The sequence below is a fragment of the Canis lupus genome, chromosome 5 (assembly GCF_011100685.1).
Source record: "Canis lupus familiaris isolate Mischka breed German Shepherd chromosome 5, alternate assembly UU_Cfam_GSD_1.0, whole genome shotgun sequence".
NCBI lineage: Eukaryota > Metazoa > Chordata > Mammalia > Carnivora > Canidae > Canis > Canis lupus.
In genome coordinates, this window is record NC_049226.1 from 77,786,660 (window position 1) to 77,806,737 (window position 20,078).

General features: G+C 50.2%; 1 long non-coding RNA gene across 1 annotated transcript; it reads right to left on the reverse strand.

Moving 5' to 3' along the window:
- Positions 1-4,281: 4,281 nt before the first annotated feature.
- Positions 4,282-20,014, reverse strand: LOC119871958. The gene is made up of 4 exons (XR_005360112.1): positions 19,710-20,014; positions 19,291-19,398; positions 14,811-18,512; positions 4,282-11,403 (listed from the first exon to the last, which is right to left on the reverse strand). It is a non-coding gene; the product is annotated as an uncharacterized LOC119871958 (long non-coding RNA).
- Between the last annotated feature and the right edge of the window lie 64 nt (positions 20,015-20,078).

The window sequence follows — 20,078 nt, forward strand, 5'->3', positions numbered from 1 at the left end:
ACGGAGGGCGGCGGCCCAGGCCTGCGGGCGCCCCCTGCGCCGAGGGACCCCCGCCGGGCGGGGCGGGGCGGGGCGGGGCGGGGCGGGGCGGGCTTCCCCCTTGGCTGATGCATGAGCTCGTCCGCTGTAAGTTCGGCTTCTCCGCCCACGGGAGCGGACCCTTGCTCCCGCCCCCGCCAGCACCCGCCCGCGCCCCCAGGTCCCCACCACCTGGTAACGGCGCAGCTGTCGTCTGAGTCCCCGTTCCCGTCCTCGCTCCGCGTGCTCCCTTCCTCTGTGGGTTCCTCGTCTCCTTGTTTACCAAAGAGTTTACAGACAATAAAGTGGAAACGTCCCGCGTGGAAGCTCACCCAGTTCCGGTCGGGTGGGGTGCTTCCCTCTGCAGTCAGCAGCCCTTCTTGACAAGGAGAGGGCCTGTTCTACTGGGTGGGGGGAGGCACTGGGTCCACCCAGCTGGGGGGTAACCACAAAAAGCGGGGACTAGGGCTTCCGCTCGCCATCCACGCGTCTCTTCATCAACCTGTCCCTTTGCTCCATGTTCCTTTCTACATCTCTGAGGTTATGACAGCAGCCATCAGTTCACGGAAAGCTAAGCGCCAGGTATTGTGCTAAACGGTTGACCAGAGGTCTCGCTCACTCCCTGCGGGGAGGTGGTGTGACCACCTCCACTGTACAGACAAGGAAACTCCAGATTGAAGAGGTTAAGGAGCCCCACATCTCGTGGCCAGTGTGAGGCACAACTAAGGTACGGATCCCACAGATGGGATCTACAGATTGGGTCCACACTCTCTCCAGTAGGGACACCACTGGGTGTGACAACAGCGGTACCAGGTGATGTCCTCCAAGAATAGGGCACCTCCACCAGTTCTGGACCACCACAAGTTTGACCTCTTCTCTTCAAAATGTAATTTACCTCACCACTCACCAGATGCCCCATGGCAGAGGGCCAGCCTGGCCCATGGGTCCATAGAGCTGAGATCCTAGAATAATTTTTTTTTAAATCATTCACTGTCTACAGGATGCATTTTGACATCACATCATTTTAATGCCACAGCCATTCTATGTAATAGATTCCATTTTCAGATGAAGAACCTCCTCTAGGAGGTGCATCCTCACTATAGCCCGTAAACTAAACTGTAGCCCCCTGCACCCTATCACCCCATAGCTCCTCCCCAGCAGTAATTCCACCACCACCACCACGAGTGGCACCATGAGCATGTGACCCAGTATGTGTTCCAGCTGCTCCCCCAGCCAGAGTGGATGTCCCCAAGGGTGCCAAACTTGCCCTTTACAGGTCCTGCCCACACCTGCACAACCCACAAACCTGGGGGCACCGTTCCTTCCTGCTTCTCCACCCAGGGACCCAAAACTCCCCAGTATTATGAGCCCCCAAAGATGTCAGGACATAGCCAATATGTTATCTTAACTGGCAGAGGGGAATTAAGGTCACTAATCAGCTGACTTTAGGAAGATCACCCCAGTGCTGGAAATATTCACAAGGGTCCTTAGATGGAAAAGAGGGAGGCAGATGTCAAAGTGAGGCACTGTAAGAGGCACTGCTGGCTTTCAGGATGGAAGCAGGAGGCATCCAGAAACTAGGAAGAGAGTGAGAACAGATTCTCCCTTAGAGCCTGCAGAAGCCCACGAAGGCTTGACTTTAGCCCATTTTGGACTTCGGACCCCCAGCGCTGTAAGATAATACATCTGTGTTGCTCTAAGGAAACAAGTGTGTGATAACTGGTGACAGCAGCAATAAGAAACGATATCCAGGCAAAGACACAGGCCACCTACACATTAGTATCTGTGTTCCCATCCCATTATGAAATGTTGGTAAGATTGTATCTCCCTGTTTTCGTGTGGGTTAACCCTAGTTGCACACACACTCAGCATACTGCCTGCCACCAGAGTGTCACTAAATGACAGCTGTGGGATCTGATCTACTGTGGTTGCTAGGGTCAGAATGGCAAAGGCTTCCTCTACTTCTAGCTGGGAGTTCTGTGGCTGCCTCAGGACTCACAGGGACTCAGAGGGTTCCCAATCTGGGAAGTCCTACTCACCTTTCAGAGAAGGTGCCCACCTGGCACACTGCCTCCTCCTTCCAGGCTGTGAGTCCTCCGAACCTGGCAGATACCTCAAGGGGACAACTTTGCCCAGGCCCAGGGGATGACCTGCACACACTAACCCCCTGGCAGAGGCAGGGAAGACACTGAAAAGTGTATATGAATGGCTAACACACACATAAAAGACTAACATCATTGGGGCACCCAGGTGGCTCAGTCGGTTAAGAGTCCAACTCTTGATCCCAGCTCAGGTCTTGATCTCAGGGTCATGAGTTCAAGCTCCATGCTGGGTATGAAGCCCACTTAAAAACAAAAACACACAAAAGATTACATCATTAGCCATTAGGAAAGTGCAAATTAAAACCACAATGAGATACCATTATACACCAGTAGAAACTGAGCATCATTTTTAAATGCTTTATTCGTTTCCAAAAGCAGAGTCTACTAAATTGTGTGGATTACAGGGAGCCGAGGAAGAGAAAAAGGCTTCCCCATAAAACCAAAAATAGAGCCACAAAACACTACCAGTAGTTTAAGCAAATAAACTACCACAAATAAACTAATACACTATTCACCACAATAAAATCCCCACATCATTTCATGCAGTCGTGTGTAACTGGTTCTTGTTCCACTGGATCTTGGATTAGCAGTCTGTTTTCATGAGGCTGTCTTGCTTCTGGAATGAAGAGTCCTGGAAATCCTGACATGGCCCACAGGGACAGTCTGAGAGTTGCTCAAGTGATGTCTGCTCAGAAGCCTTGCACGCAAGAGTATATTCTTTAAAGACTGGATAGTTCAAAGTGCCTGGTACAGTCGTTTTTCATGAGGCTGTAAGACTGTCCTTTGTCACTGAAACACAAACTGCAGCCTGCAACTTTAGAGCAGAGCCTTGGGGAAGCATTAAACAAAAACATCTGTAAGATGACAAAACCTGCATAGTAGCTGTGGTTCATCCAGGACTCTCACCAATATTGCCAGAATGGGGGAGAGGAAAGGTCTCCATCTGGGGACAGTACAGAACTATTTCCTAAGACTTTAGATGAGTGTTTCTCCTGAGGTTTGTAAAAACATAGGTGCAGTGAGGGCACTGACAAATCTCCAGGGACTTCCCAATCAACACACACACACTCTTTCTAAAATACTTACATTAACCTTTCAAGCATATAAGCTTAACTTCAGGAAGACAGAATGTGTCCTCTGATCTGACAACTCCTCTTGTGCACATCTTACAACAATAACACATCAAACCTAATTATTTCTAGCAGCTCTCTTGTAATAAGAAGCAAAAAACAAATCTTTGTGATGTTCCAGGGCTCCCCTGGGACATCTCAAAGATCACCGTAGGTATAAAAGACATCCTAAAAAGTTCCCTTTTGTTTTTTTTCCCCCTCTATCTATTAAATTATTTGGGAAGGCAGAAATCTCAAGGGTTGTCAGATGAGACATGGACACTTGTTTAACATTGATGTGCCTGAGAAACCACCCTTGGTGACTCAGGTAATGAAGTGCCAACGTTTAAAAGTAAACAGACCCGAGAATCTCAGGAGCCATCCATCCACATAAACACTTGCACGCAGTGTTCACAGCAGCATTATTCATAATAGCCGAAGAGTGGAAGCAATTCTAATGTCCATCAACGATGGGTAAGCAAAACACAGTATATCCACACAATGGGATTATTAGTCACCCATAAAATGCAATGAAGTACTGACACGTGCTACAAATGGGTGAACCTCAGAAACGTGATGCTAAGTAAAAGAGGCCAGACCAAAAAAGGCCACATTTTGTGTGACTCCATGTATTGAATGGCCATGAGAGGCAAATTCTTCGAGACTGAAGGTAATGGTTGCCAGGGGATGGGGGCAGGGGTTACATAAGGGGGAGTGACCACTCATGGGCACAGGGTGTCATTTTGAAATTAGGAACTGGGGATTAATTAGGGCCTCAACAATTAGGAATTCATAAATTAGGAATTAATTCTATCTGGAATTAGGCAGAATTGGATAGAGGTAGGGATGGTTGCACAACCTAGTAATATACTAAAAACCATTGACCCATAGGTGAATATCATCTTCATATTCTTTAAAAAAAAAAAAAGCCTATGCAGGCATGGATTATAAAATAAGTAAAATAGGGACACCTGGGTGGCTCAGCGGTTGAGTGTCTGCCTTTAGCTCAGGGTGTGATCCCGGGATCTAGTCCCACATCAGGCTCCCTGCGTGGAGCCTGCTTCTCCCTCTGCCTGTGTCACTGCCTCTCTCTCTATGTCTCTCATGAATAAATAAAATCTTTTACAAAAATAAGTAAAGCAAACAGGAAATGCCCATTTATATACATATATACATGTGGCACATTCATAAGTGATGAGTTTTTACTAGGTTTTAAAATCACCTATTCTAGGACATGACAAATTCAACAAAAAACACCAGAAAGTCTTCTGGTAAGAAGACTTCTGCTATCTAGAAGAGCCTTCCACAAGGAGGCAAGCCCATTAAACCTGAGGAAACTCTGCTAAAATACAATATATATCATAGCTTCTCTTCAGATGCAGGTTTTATAAAGCAATATACATAAAATTCACTTTCCAAACTTTATACCGTTCCTACTGACCTTTTGCATTCTGGAACAAATGGACACTTTACTACAGGGCAAAGAGGGTCCGCAGGGTCAAAACTATTTTCATAATAATGCTAAAATATTATTCACCTTGACTTGCAATATGTTCACCACTGCTATTTGCAAATGAATCAATAAGTATTGGTAAATGTTTCGATTTGTAATGTGCCAAGTATCGATAGTTTTAACCCACATAAACAAAAGCTCTTTGGGTAATCTCAATAGGCCTTAGGAATGTAGAGGGGGAAACTGCATCTTAAAACACAGTGCTGAGAAAGAAAACAGAATTAAGAAATAGTATAATACCATGTAAGTGAATTAAAAGTGCCTATAACAAGAAAGCAATGATGTTTTGTTAGAGCATTAAAAAAAAAAAAAAAGACACCCATCGAGCATTCCAGAATGATTGTGTCTGTGGGAGGAGGAGGAATGGCCATGGGAAATCTTATCGAAAGGGATTACACCACCAAGAGAGGGACCTCACATACACCGTTGATAATGATGCCAGGAACTGAAGAGTGAACTTAACACTCATCCTGTGCACGGGGGTCCCCACGCCCCCCACTCAAGAGAATAAAGTACCCAGGGGCTTCCCCACCCAGCTGCAGCTGCCTGGGACAGAGCGGACGCCACACACAGACCCTCTCATAGGCTCCCAGCACCATCTCCTTCCGGGAATGCCAGACCTGGAGGATCTTCTCCAGCAAAGCCAGGCACGGTAAGGAGCAGGGGAGCATCCATAGTGTGAGGAGCAGCAGCAACCAGGATAGGGAAGCTCAGAGGCAACGCAAGCATCTTTATTATGTTCAGACTGCCTACATTGGTGACCAAAGGGTTTTGTTCAGTTGCAGGGATGAGGGTGGGAGTGCTGACCGGGTGGGAAGCACATGCAGGAAGCATCTGTCATCCTGTTAAGTGGATATTTTTAAGATGCATGAATTAGAGCACCATAGTGCCCATTTGGTGCGGGGGGAGGGGGTTAGGGTACATGCTCCATCGTGTTAAACCAACAAGAAAAACATCAATGATCAGTATCAGATGAGGGGCTGGTTTCTGCTTACCAGGACCCCGACTAGAAGAGAACTTGCCACTTGCCAAAGCAGCACATTCCACTGTCACTCAGCTATGAAGTCTGTCATTGTTTGACCACTACCTGCCCCCTCTGGGACCTGGAGAGACAAATGAGCTGCTAAACCACCAGCCCAGGGCAGAACGGGACAGGCCGGCGTGCAACACCCAGGCCCGGCCAGCTTGTCTTTCCACAAGCAGGGGATGGGTTCTCACTACTAACAGCTCCAAACAGGACCCAGAGTCTCACCAACTCCCCCTTCAAAGGGATGGCTAAAATCTTCGAGAGCAGAAATTGCTAACAGAACTTAGAGGCTTAAAGCAAAAGCTAGTGTCCTGAATGGTCATTTTAAAAACCGCAGTAAAGTCTTAAAAAGAGTTCTTCTTCCCCACGACAAAACCATGCTCTAAATCACAAAAGCCAAAGCAGCACACCCCGGCTATGGGGCGGTGTGGGGACAGGGCGTCGCATCCCCAGGGGGTGACTGTCGGCACACAGGAAGGAGAGGCTGAAGGGGTGCCAGCTGTCCCTAGAGTCCCAGCTTAGAGCAGAGCCTCTGTCCCCCTCCACAGGCGGCCTCTGTAGGTCCTGCGGAGAGGGCTGCTGCTCACGACTCACTTTCCAGGGTCACTGTTCTCAGCGCCCCCCCCTCCCCCGTGTCATGAGAACCACTGAAGTCAGGAGACACTCCTCAGAAGACAGGGTATTTCATCAAAGAGTAAGCGGCTGAAGCCACAGCTGGATTAAACGGTAAGGAGCTGAAGAGCCAGAGGCAGAAGAAAATCGAACCCCAAAAGGGTTCAAAAGTTCTGGAGAGTTAACAGGGGCACAGGAGCCCTCCACCGAGGAGGCGGCGGCGGGCCGGGGCCCACAGCTCACACCCCAACCCCCAGCACTGATGCACCGCGAGTCAGAAAGCAGTTCAATCCCAGCACAAGAAAACGTGAAGCGCGATGATCCACGATCGTGTGATCGAGTTTGATCACAGTGATCCCAGGACAAAATACTGTCGCCACGACGGCTTCAAAGTGTCGGCCTCTGTCTCCTCCACGAGGAGAGGGGGAGCTATCGCTGCACCGTAGCAGGAAGGACAAGGAAGGTGTCGGCCACCCGCTACCCAAAACTCGAGAAGAACATCACACAAGGCTTTGGAAGGCCACTGGCAGCGGGCCATGGCTCGGCAATAGAGCCGGGAAGAAAGAGTGGTTTGAAAAAAGATGTGGCCTTCCGAGGCCCACTGTGCGATGAGGTGTCCAGCATGGGGGGGAACTGGAAGAGGACGCCAAGCAATGGAGGCGGCAGGTGCCCCCTGGGCGCTGGGTCAGCGCTCCCCTGGAACACGAAGGCAACGCCACACAGGACTGAATGAGGACCACAGGCAACAAGTCACGTCCATGCACAGACAGCCGATCAGGAAGGAAAAAGAGCAGAAGCTGCCTGAGGACGTGAAAATGAATTAGCAGAAAATCCAAGCCCTGGAGAAAAAGTTAAAAAAAAAAAAACCCACAAAATACAAGAAAGATACTATAAAATTTACAGTTGTACTTTAAATAGGAAAGCCATGAACTCTCACTCAGGTACAGGATGTTAGAAGAGCTCTTGCCCCCTCCCCCGGGGGTACATGCCAATTTGAGATTGGTTTTAGGACAAGCACACATAGAAAGAGAGAGAGCTTCAATAGCGTGTCCTTTCAAAACAGCTCCAAGAAGCAAGCAGCCACCAGAAACTTCCAGGAGAGCGCCCTTGGCGATCAGAGGGCTCCTCTGGCTCGGCCACCAACACAGGTGGGATCCGGCTCCCGGCACCAATAATAAGCCCACCCACGGGGCCTTTCTCTTCTTGCCAAAGGAGCACGTCCAGTCTGGCCTGCAAGTCCCAACACCAATTCCTAGCGGTCCTCTGAGGCCTCAAGTGCCTGGCATGCCTCCCAGTGGGTCCAGCTAGGGTCCCAGATGCAAGAACTCCTTCTCTCCTGAAAAGTTAGATGTCCTTTCCAGAATTTTCCTGATTTCTAAGAGGAAGGTGCCCAGCCCCCTGGGGAGATCACCGCCTCACCCAGGACTTCCTGTCCTTCCACCCATGGTTGGTTCTCCTTAGACCTACCGAGAAAACACAATCTCTACCTTCCCCAAATAAGAACTTCCCTTTGCCCAAGACGGTACATGCAGACAACAATCTGAGGTTTGGGGGATTTAAAAAAACTGTCTAACCACTATTATAAAGTGGTCAAACTGTTTGTTTTGCTCAAACTGTTTCTTCTCAGCATCAACAAGCCCAACTACAAGATCCTCATCATTCACTGGAGGAGCTTAGCCTCCACTAGGGTCCATGTCTGCTGAAGAAGCCGCCACACCTTGTCCCAGGCTTGTCTGAGGTCTCAGCTCCTGATCTCGTTCGTATCTATGCTCTGCTGAAACCCCTCACTTCTGCAGGTTAAGGGCAGGAGAACCACTGTGTCACAGTATCAAAGGGGACCTCACGCGGTGCCCACAAAGATGGCCAATCCAGGGCCAACCCAGTCACCACCACCACCACAATCCTCCCTGGCTCTTCTAAATGAGACTGATGAGATTGCAGGGCCCACCAGTGGAGCCTGGACACACTCTAGCATCAGCTCACCGTCTACATAGCAAATGAGAGGATTCCGTGCTGTTAGGGCAATTTGTACCACTACCCCTGATGCAGTCTGCCTCACTTGAAGAGACTTGCCCATTTCCAAGGAACTGCAAACCTGATACCCCGCCCCATGGCTGCCATGCCCATCTGGGAAACAGAACCTCCAATGGCACAAGTCTATGATAACTTGCAACATCAACTTGGTCCATACGGTACAGCATCTGAGAGTGTTCTTGAAAAACCCAGGAATAATAACCACACTCCCCCTGCAGAGAGCTGGCTCAGTGCCTTTAAAGCAGCCAGCATCATTGCTGGGGTGCACACACCTTACTCAACCCTAGATGTCTTGGTGTGGGTCACATCTGTCATAGCACAGCCGTCGTGTCACAAGAAGCTCGTTGGAATCCTTATCATCGTGTCCACAGGACCAGCTGTGCAGACGACAGTCCAGGTCAACGAATACAAAGGGACTCAAAAGATCACACTAAATGCTTCTGACACACACCTCCAAGCACTGGACACCACATTGATTCTTATACCTGGAGCTACTGACAAGACCCCCAGATCCCACCAGGCGGAGGTGAAGCTCCAGGCAAACCCCAGCCCCCTGGTTTAAAGGCAATCCATCACCCAGGGGTGCTTGTTGCTGCACCCACAGCATTTCCAAAGCTTGCTTCTGCTGCCTGCCATTAGACATCACAGTCCCAAAGATGGGGGAGCCAAAATGTTGGCAAACCCACAACGGAAGGACTGCCCAAAAGCAAGCTCCATGAGCATGCAGAGAAAAATCTTCCAAAGTCTGGAGGAACATTCTTCACTCCTGGGCAGTGACACAGGAATTCCTGGGGACATGTTTGAGCAGATATACAAGGAGTCAAGCCAGAGGAGAGCAGAATGTTATACATCTATGGAGGAGGATTAATCATTTAAAAGGCAGGAGTCAAAGACCCTCATCATATCCAGGACGCCCCAGCACAAGGGCACCCAGTGTCGGGTCCTCTTAGACCACTTCCTAAATAGTGGGGACTTCAAATGCTTCAGATTCTTCTTCCACACTGGGTCCTTCTCCTTAAAACCCTTCTCTGGCTTTTCCCCTGAATGAGGAACTACCAACTTGCGGTCTGTGGTTTAAAAACAAACGAACAAACAAACAAACAAAATGTATTTACCACAAAAGATTACTTCAAGATCTTGTTCTCCACAGAATTAACTATTTAATTTTAATTGTAGCTCAGGTCTTACTAGTAAAGGACTGAGTGATTAAGTTGCATTTACTGCTCTAAAATCCCTGTAGGTCTGAGTGAAAAAAAGAAATACAATAAAAACCAAGTTTCAATTGATCCAGCTGCCCAGCCAGGTTAAGGAACCAGTCGTTTATATCAAACGGGGCTGGGGTTCGGAAAGACTGTGGCCCGTCAACTTTGAAAAATCCTTTGCCAGGATTTCACTGGACCCTCCGACTGTGCACAGAAGTTGGCAGACACGCCGAGGCTCAGAAAATTAACTTTTGCTATAAATTTCAGTACAGCGCATAATGGCCACTCGCGGAGGGCTCGCTGCATAGAGAACTGTACAAAGCAGGAGCTCTCTGCCAGAGGCAATCTGTCCCCCCTCCCTGAGGACATTTAGCAACACTTGGAGACATTTTTGATTATCATAACTAGCATCTCATGGGCAAGAGCTACAGATGCTAATCATCCTACAATGCACAGGACAACCCCAAGACAAAGAGTTATCCGGCCCCAAATGTCAATAGTGCCGAAGCTGGGAAATGGTAGTCTGGAATAAAGACACTTGAATCCCCCAAGATATCCAATCTGGAGTCCGGACCCCCACCACCACCCCGCAACCCCCCCATCTTAGACGTAAACTCTGTGCTTGGGGAGAAAAGTGACTTATGCACAAAGACACAGACACAAGGCTCTGCGGTCTTGGAGGGGGTAGTTCACCAGTCCCTGATGCCAGTCAAGCCCTGACACCCTCCCCTGCAATATCAAGCACCCAAAGATACTGAGGTCAAGAACTCTTCCATTTTTTTTCCATCCTTCTAAGTAAAAGAGAGAAAGCCTGATCAAAAGAACCTGTGGCCCATATTACCCCATTTAGACCTCATAGGCCTGTAATCAGGTCAGGACTGTTGCAATCACCAGGTGACAGAGAAAGATACTGGGGGACAGAGAAGGTTAGATAACTTTTCCAAGGTGACACAGCCAGCAAGTGACAGAGCCGCAGGCATGGCCAGAGCGCTCCACGTTCAGGATCCTGGCAAGGCAGGGCACTCCGACTCCAGTCTGGCTTCCCCTGGGGTTTGCGCTCCTGGGCCGCTTTCAGCTCGCCTGGAGACAAGTCATCAAAGACACCTGGCCAACCCTGCCACACCACCCTCGGCAGGGCCAGCGGCGCCCGAGGCTCTGGCGTAGACGCGGACCACTGGAGTAGAGCGGAGGCCGCGCCCTCCTGGGGCCACCATGCTTGCAGGGAGAGGGACCCTGCAACGCCTCTCCCGCCTCTCCTGAGCTGCGGGACCGGGCAGGTGGCGCGCTGGCACCGGGCAGGCCAGGAGGCCGCGGTCTGGGTCAGCTCCTTCCCATCTCCCACCACGCTCACCTGTGAACGCGACCCACTGCCCAGGGCAGCCGATTCACGAAGCTGGCAAGTCAGCTCCAAGGCACATCCCCCCTGCATCTGCGGTCACCCAAGCTGCCCGCCCAGATCCTGCCAGGCCCCTCTCTGTGCTCCCCAGAGGCCTGCAGCCAGCATCTGGAAAATAATCAGTACTGGCGAATCCCTGAGGAGTCCTCAGTCTTCCTCCAGGAAACCTCTCCTTGGTTCCCCAAGTCTCTTTGCTTTTGTTCCATAGCAAGAGGTGGCTCTGGGCGCTGGCGGGCTGCGGTGCAGGGACCGGGCTGACTCCTCCTCCAGCTCAGACCGATGCCCAGGTCAGACATCTGTGCCCCAGGGCTCATCCTCTGTCCTCTTTTCCTGCCATTGACTCTTCAGTCTCACCACCGGCTTCCTGTTGAAAGCCACCCAGCGTGGCCCCTGTGACAAGCAGGAGATTGCATTGGAGCAAACGGTCTTCACAGGCACATTTTTCTTACAGTTTGCAAATATGTGTATTCAAATAGAAAATGTTTTGTTTCAGAAAACAATAGCCAACCCAGTTTGGCAGGCGTTACCCATTTGCCATATGTGCAGTACTGCCCCATCTGGACCCGACTGGAGCTCCTTTTTTTTTCTTTTTTAAAGATTTTAAATATTTATTCATGAGAGACAAAGAGAGAAGCAGAGACAGGCAGAGGGAGAAGCAGGCTCCCTGTGGGAAGCCCAATGTGGGACTCAATCCTAGGACCTCGGGATCATGACCTGAGCCAAAAGCAGGCGCTAAACCGTTTAGCCACCCAGGTGCCCTTGGAGCTCCTCTTTTAAGGGGCCTCTACTCTATTCCTTAACTGGCCTCTCTCTTCCTCCTAATTGTGCCTGGGTGCCTTTGGGGAGGATTGGGGGTGGGGGAGTGTGGAATGCCAAGTGTAGGCCCAGTCCCCACAGCAGGAGGAGGTGAAATGTTCTGGACTCTGATTCCCTCAGGGCAATGTTTGAGGCCACAAAGCATGATGGTCCACACAGCAGCACCACAGCTCAGGATGATTTGGGGGGGTGCTCTGCATTCTAGAACAGGCTGGAGAGTATGAACTCTGCCATTTGATGGAGAACAAAGAAGCCCATAAGGGAAGTGAATGTGTCAAGATCACAGTGTCAGGGTAGGGACTAGAGCTGCAAGGGCTCCAGGCTTTAGAGTATTTGTGAGCTGGTGGCATCATCAGAACCCTCTTTTCATCCCAGAGAATAGGCTGTGAAGACCAGGGTCTCCTCTCCCTGACTCAGCCCTGAGAAGAGGAGCCAGCCAACTGCCCTAGGTTCAGAGCTGCTGCAATTTCACTTGTGGGCATCCTGCCCCTGAGGTCAGCATTTCTGGTCAAGAGGGAGAGGACCACGGCACCAGAGGTAGGGATCCAGGTGGGGCCAGAGCACCTCTTGCTGTCTAACTGCTAAGCAACCCAAACTTCAGGTCTACCTCTCAGATTTCTTGGAGTCCCTGCCTGAGAAAGCTGAAGGTAGGGTTCAGGGCATACCCCTCCTGGAGAGTTCCTCCTTTCGCTCTAGACAATCCTACGGGAATACTGCTGGGATCCCTGTTAATGGGAAACTCATGCCACCATCATTTCCTTTCTCTCCCTTGCTGCACCACATAGTGTGGTGTTTTTTCTACAGCCCAGCCAATCAGGTTTGGTACTTTAAGGATCAGACATGATGAGCCCCGGTTCCAGTCCTTGTGGAGTTTCTTAAGTGAGGCAGATAACCAAAGAAAACAGTGAAGCAAAGATTTGATGGGTTGAGTGCAGTGGAATGGGGGACCAAGCACCCAGAGGGACTCTAGTGGCAAGACATCTAGAGCTCTGAAGAGGAAAGAAAGGTAGACAGAACATGGAAAGGCCATTTCTGGAGGCAGGAACAGACACAGCCAACGCCCCTTCTCACTTGTCCCTTGTCCCAACTGCTTCCTCTTCCTCCTTCCTGCCCTCCCTCCTAATTCACCATGGATCACAGTGGTTGTCACCTCAAGAATCTACCCACCTCTCCTGACTGGCCTGTCTAGCTAGGTCCATGTCTGGGGGGATCCCTGTGACTCTCCCAGCCCTCTTACCTCAGCCCTGCTGATGAACACTTGGTTTCCTGAATCCTGTACAAGCCTGTCCACAATCTGGACACTTGAGAATTCATTACGTGAGAGATACTTCTTACACAGGGGATTCAGCAAAGTCTAAACCATCCTTTGCCTTTAAGAAAGAGAAATCATCCCAGGGAAGCAAGAAACGTATAAAAGAGTCATGCTGAGGGAAGAAGTTTCTCTGCAAGTTCAGAGGAAGGATCAAGCTCACTCTGGGCCATTTTAAGGCAAGAGGAAGTGGGGAGGAAGAGATATGATCCCTATGGGTAACGGTGGTGGTAGTGGTGGGATTTGCATGTGGAGAGGCAATGGAGTTAGGAGCAATGACTTGGAGCAGGAAGCCTCAGGATGAATCGCCTGGACGACCACAGGGAATATTTCCCAGGAGGCAACTGGAAGCAAGAAAGAAACATAATAAAAAGTGTGCTTATAGAGATTCCCAAGACAAAGGGTGGCCAGTCTCTGCAGAGGCTACGATCAACCTGCACTGCAGCCCAGGAGGGTGGGAACAGCTTAAGGTCACCTGCATTTAGCAGAGCCTTGGCCCTTGAAGGCATCCTGCAAATGACCATCTCCATGGGAGGCCTGCCTTTAACCCAAGGGCCATTTAATACTCAAGGTCCAGATCAGAAGAAGTTATACTCTTGTACCTTAAGCTTGTTTCAGCATAAAGTAGGGATGATAATAAAAAAAATAAATAAAAACCGGGATCCCTGGGTGGCGCAGCGGTTTGGCGCCTGCCTTTGGCCCAGGGCGCGGTCCTGGAGACCTGGGATCGAGTCCCACGTCGGGCTCCTGGTGCATGGAGCCTGCTTCTCCCTCTGCCTGTGTCTCTGCCTCTCTCTCTCTCTCTCTCTGTGCAACTATCATTAAAATAAATAAATAAATAAATAAATAAATAAATAAATAAATAAATAAATAAATACCTCCAAAGGCGACATTAAGGACACTTCCATATTCCATACCTGGCATCCAGTGACCACTTGCTATCATGAGACTGTTCTATTTCTTAAAAGCCGCTCTCCCCCGGGCTTCATGGCTTTGCACCAGCCCCTGGTCTTGCTCCCTCAATCTCTTCTTGCCCTCTAATAGTGGCATTCCTGAGTACTGCACATATCTGAAAGCTCTTTACATACGCGGGTCATTTAATCCCACCACGGTGCTTTGAAGATACTGTTCCTTCCCAATTTAAAGGCAAGAAAACTTAAGGACAGAGCTCCCACGTGCACAGTAGGGGACTGAACGGGATTACTGGATCAGACACCCCGCTCCTAATCACGCGTGCCCACGGCCCCATCCAGGACCCTCGAGCCACACCTTCTCCCTCCATAACCTCTCCCTGGCAGCTGTGGGGGCCAATCTCACTTCGTTTTGAGCCTCCCATCTTTTCCTTTGATCAACGGACCCACATTTCCAAAGGCCAGTGGAATATACGCACATGGAGGTCTGTCTTCCCCTGAAACCTGACCAGCTCCAGCACCCCGACCCTTTCGTCCAGCCTCAGCCTCAGGGCTCCTCCACCAGGGCACAGGGTCCATTCTACCCCGAAGTCTCGTTCAGCGTGACCAGGCCCATCTTCCTGCCTCTGAAGTGGGGGCCTGGAGGGCAGCAACCTGTCCTCAAGGGGCAGGCCGGCTCACAGACCCACGCACAGTAAATGCAGGACCTACATCAAACCGGTGACCCTCCCGGCTCCCCTACTCTGGTTCACAGCAACCACCTTTCATCTGGTCCTCCGAGACTGGAAGCTGTCCCCTCGACCCATCCCTCTCCAGCAGCCTTCCCGTTCCTCCAACTGTCCTCTCTGCTTGGAACCACCTACCCCTCAACTGCTTCTCGGATTGTTCCCTTTCCCCACATTCTAACTGACCAACGGTACACCACAGGCCCCAGAAGGTTCACTCAGGTCAAATCCAAGCCCCCTTGAGTCTTGACCACACCCTGGCCCCTGTTAGCATGAACTTCCAGCGTCCATCTCACCCAGTGAACCAGAAACTCCTTGGGGACAAGGAACTGGCTTTTCTTCCATTTTTCATCCCTATAAGACTGATCAGCCTGGCACACAAAACCTTTAATGTATTTTTGAGTAAGTGAATTTGGGTATTTAGTTAAAGCAGAAAGTGTCTCATTCATAAGGGAGCATTTTATTTAGTTAACATTTAAAAAATATCATATGTATTTCCTGACAGAGAAATTGCCCACACCCACAGCCCAGGTCTACGCTCCTCATCACGCAGCCATCACACCTGCCACGTTTTATTGATCCATTTGTTTATTCTGTTTGAGTGTTGATGAGTCCTTCAACATTTCAAGGACAAAGTTCACCTGATCCAGGGGAATTTGCACCTCAATACCAGAAACACCCAGGGAGTGTGTTAATACAATCTGAGCCCCATTTCTAAGATTCGCTGAAGCAGAACCTCGTTTTTAATGTTCAAAACTTTCCAAGTAATCATTAAAGCTCCCACAGACCCTCCACCCAGCTTCTCCAGATGTTAACACTTACGTAACAGTTACCACAAGGATCAAAACCAGGAAATGAACATGGAGATGTTAACTCAGCCACAGACTGCACCCAGGTTTTACCAGTTGCTCATTAATGTCCCTTACATGTTGTAGGAGCCAATCCAGGGTACCATCCGGCACTCAGCTGTTTGAGTTTCCATATCCCCATGTGATGAGTGTGCCTGAACACATTTCCATGTTTGAGGACCATCGTCATTGGGTCACTGGGTGTGTGTGCAAATTGTCTGCTTACATCTTTTCTCATTTTTCTTTTGGAGATTTTATCCTCTGTCCCTCAATTCTCAAGAGTGCTCTATGTGTCAGGATTTTAAGCATTCCATCTTTGTAGCAAAGCCCAAGTACTGGGGGCTGCGAATATTTTCTCTCAATTTTTTAGTTATTTTGACTTTATGGTGTTTTTTGCCATGTCCAGCTTACCAATGATTCCTTCACTCGCCTCTGGATTCAGAGTCAGTTTGAAATCCGTTCCTTACACTGAGCTCAAGGGGAACTTACCCATGCTTCTTTCCCCCCCACTAGTACTTACAGGGTTTCATTTTTTACATGTAAATTCATGATCTGTTTGAGTATATTCTTCTATATGTGAGCTACGAATTTAAGTTTATCTTTTGAAATGACTGCCCAGCTTCCCAGCATCATTTATTAAGAAGTCTATCACTGCTCTGAGATTCAAGATGCCATCTTTATCATACACTAACTTTCCATCTGTATTTAGGTTCATTTCTGCACTTTCTATCCCACTGGTCTGTCTATTCATGTGCCACGGCCACACTGTTGTAATTACAGAGACTTTATGGTTTGTTTTAATGTCTGGTGAACAAACACTAAAAGACCTTCCTCCCTTTTCAATGTTTCCCTAGATACACTGCCAGGCTTACTTTTCATATGAACCTTTCTATCAATAAACCACGTCCCTCTCTCTAAACAACTCCAAGAAGTAAGAAGTCACCAGAAACTTCCTAAAAGACACCTTCAATGCCCAGAGAGTTCCTCTGGCCCAACTATCAACACAGGCAAAATCTGGCTCCCAGCACCAATAATAAGCTAATAATAATAAGACCCTGTGGGGTCTTACTCTTCCTGCTGAAGATGTTTCATTTGGACTGGAAGCCCAAAAACCAGTTCCTAGGAGTCATCTGGGGTCTCAAGTGCATGGTATGCCTCCTAGCGGGCCCAGCTGGGGGTCCCATCCACAGATAAAGAAATCCTTTTCCTCTAAAGAACTGGATGTCACAGACCACCTGTCATCTCTCTGATGTCCATGGTCACACCAAAACAAAGATGCCGGCTCCATCAGGACGCTCCACCACAGCCTCACCCAGGAGCACCTCCCGTGCTACCCCACACCCCAGCCCATGATTCCACATCCAGTTCCCTGAGACCTACTGTGAAGACACCATCTGTGCTTTCCCCAACTTCCTTTTGCCCAAGAGGGTGCATGCAGACAACAATCTGAGGTTTGGGGTTTTCTTTTCTTTTTTTTTTTTTTTAAGATTTATTTCTTCATGAGAGACGGTGGGGGGGGGGGGCACAGAGACACTGGCAGAGGGAGAAGCAGGCTCCACACAGGGAGCCTGATGTGGGACTTGATCCCGGGTCTCCAGGATCACGCCCTGGGCTGAAAGCAGGCGCCAAACCGCTAAGCCACCCAGGCTGCGCAGGTTTGGGGTTTTCAAACACTGTCTGACTGCTACAAAGACCACTGCCTTCTATAGAATGATCTTAGTTCAGCTCCTACCAGCTCTATAAGTAACTCAGAAATATATGATGAATTTAACGCTGTAAATCAGTACTTTTTTTGTGGGTGAAGAGCAACCATTCCCCAGTTACTTTGATGTGTAGTCGGTTTGGAAGCCAAGGAAATGTAACTGACCGGGCTGGGCTGCGGCAGCTCTGGGGGCTGCTCCTACTCCCTACGGGGTGCCCTTGAGAACAGCTGGACTCTCCATACCAGGTAGTGAGTAGGGGAGCTCAGCAAAGCCAGAGAAGGCTCTCCAGCTCACACGGCTTCAAAGGATCAGTGACAAGCAACAGTCACCGCAGCTGCCTCTCCATGCTAGGCGAATGCTGCACACTCTAGAATAGTATCTCCCTTCAATCTTCAGCAGCCCAGGGAGGCAGATTCAGGTATGATCGTCATTTTATGAGAATAGAGGGGTTAAAACAACCAACCACGGCAGACCCGGAGATGAAGAGGCACCTCACTCCAGCAGCCGCACACAGTTGTCTCCAAAACCTGGTCTTCTAAGGGCATTATGAGAAGTGCAAGGCAGAGGACTCGTCCCCAGGCCCCTAGGTTGCATGGCCACAGCCCAGGGAACTTATGGGACGCTGGTATCCTAAAATAAGCTGCAAGGGATTCACCTAGTTGCTTCACAGAGGAGAAACAAACCCAGAAAGTGAAGAGACTTTCTTCAGATCACAAAGCCAGTCAAAGTCCAAGCAAAGACCAGAGTCCAGGTCTCAAAGGCAAGGCTCCTGACATTCCCGCAAAGCATGTAGGTGTTAGAGGTGATGCAAGGCTGCCCCCTGAAGGAAGGGTAGCAAAACTGCAGGCATTCCTTCTGAGACCCTGGGCAGCTTCACTTTGCTTGCTGGTGGACTTCATGACCTTGGCCCTCCCTGGGGGCCAGGCGGGGGTAGTTCTCCTTTCTCTACTGGTGCCCCCCTGTGGAATCCTCAGGACCCCCTATCTGGGGCCCAATACACACAAAGCAGTTTTCCCACTCACTGCGTCTCTGAAATCAGGGCCCCAAGGAACACCTAGAGAGAATGGCTCTTCATTTCTCTAAGAGGCACTGGGATGGGTGCAGAATCTGAGACAGTAAACCTGTCCGTCTCCCCAAAGGTGATAACTTGCTGGGTGTCTCAAATACAATCTCCGGTGACCCGAGGGCTGGAATGGAAACAGAGGGGAGGACTAAAGAATCAAGGGAGGGGCTCGTGGCAGGCATTGTAGCTGAGCTAAGTGTGAGGAGGAGCTGATTTCAGAAATGAAGAAGCCGGTAAGAAAGTCCCAGGGAAACAGAGAAGACAGGGCCACCCCCCCACCCCCACCCCCCGGCTCACATCCCCTGGTGCCTGCATTTCCCCTCAGTTCCCTGCCCACCCAAGTTTTGGGGCGGGAGGGATCTCCAACATTGACTCCTTACAATAAGCCCGTACCCTCTGCTGCACCTGCCTCTCCTCTCAGACCCTCCACTCTCAGTAAGCTAAAACTAGTTCTTCTGTGCCTGTGGCAGAGGGCCCAGAAAAATCCAAAGGGCCCAGAAAAATCCAAACCAACCTCTGCCCCAGAGAAAGAGAAGTCATCTCAGGGGAAGAGCAAAGCTTTCGAAGAAGTGACCAAGAGCAAGAAATATCTCTGCTTGGGAAGCTTGGCTGGCTCAGCGAGTGAGCATCTGCCTTCGGCTCCGGGCGTGATCCCATGGTCCCGGGATCGAGTCCCACATCAGGCTCCCTGCATGGGGCCTGCTTCTTCCTCTGCCTGTGTCTCTGCCTCTGTCTCTCTCTCTCTGTCTCTCATGAATACATAAATAAAATCTTTTAAAAAAGAAAGAAAGAAAGAAATATCTCTGCTAGCTCCAGGCTGCTGTGCAAGGGGAGCCCAGGAAACAGATTAGGATGAGTGGGCAGCGGGCGGGGAGAAAGGCAGGAAGGCCCTGCAGACTCACGGTGGGAGAGGTGGAGGGAGCTCTGGCTTCACAGCTCTAGGGGTGCCTGGGAACCCCTCCTGCTGTTGGTTTCCACCTCCTATTCTGGGAGCAGAACTTGTGCCACCCCTGGATGAAAGGGAGAAGCCACAAAGGCAAGGTCGGGTAGCAGCTGAGAGAAAAACAAACCCAAGCCCCTGACTCCCGTGCAGGGCTGTTGGCTCAGTGCAGCCTCTCCCACCAGCTGCCAGCTGCGGGTCTGGGCAGGAGATGGTAGCCGAGGGTGGCTTGGGGTGGAGCCCAGAGCCCCCGCCACCCACCACTGAATGTGGTGTTCTTAGGGGTGCCTCAGATCCCGTCCGTGGATCACAGATCATCCAGTCAATAGAAGAGGCAACTGAGAGCAATCTGGAAGCACAGGATACCCTACCGGCACTTACTGCTCTGAGAAATCAGGAAAGGAAGAGGGAATCCGTGTGAACTGTGGTACAAGAGATCGCCTGAAACCTGTTTCCAATGGAGCACCAAACCCCTTGAAGGCGCAAGCACCCGGGAGCCGCGAGTCCTACCAGATACAAAAACATATGGTTACTCTGCCCAAAGCAAGAATTCCCCGAGGGCTGGGGCGCGAACACGCTGACAAGGCCGCACAGTCCTCTTACCCCATAACAATGGGGCAGGAGGGGGACAGGCGGCGATTCCCTGGGAGCCGCCCCGCTGGGCATCCGCAGCAGAAGCTTCCCCGCAGGACTGGGGGGGGGGGGGGGGGGGGGAGGCGTCCTGGGGACGGTTGTGCTCGGGCCCACCCA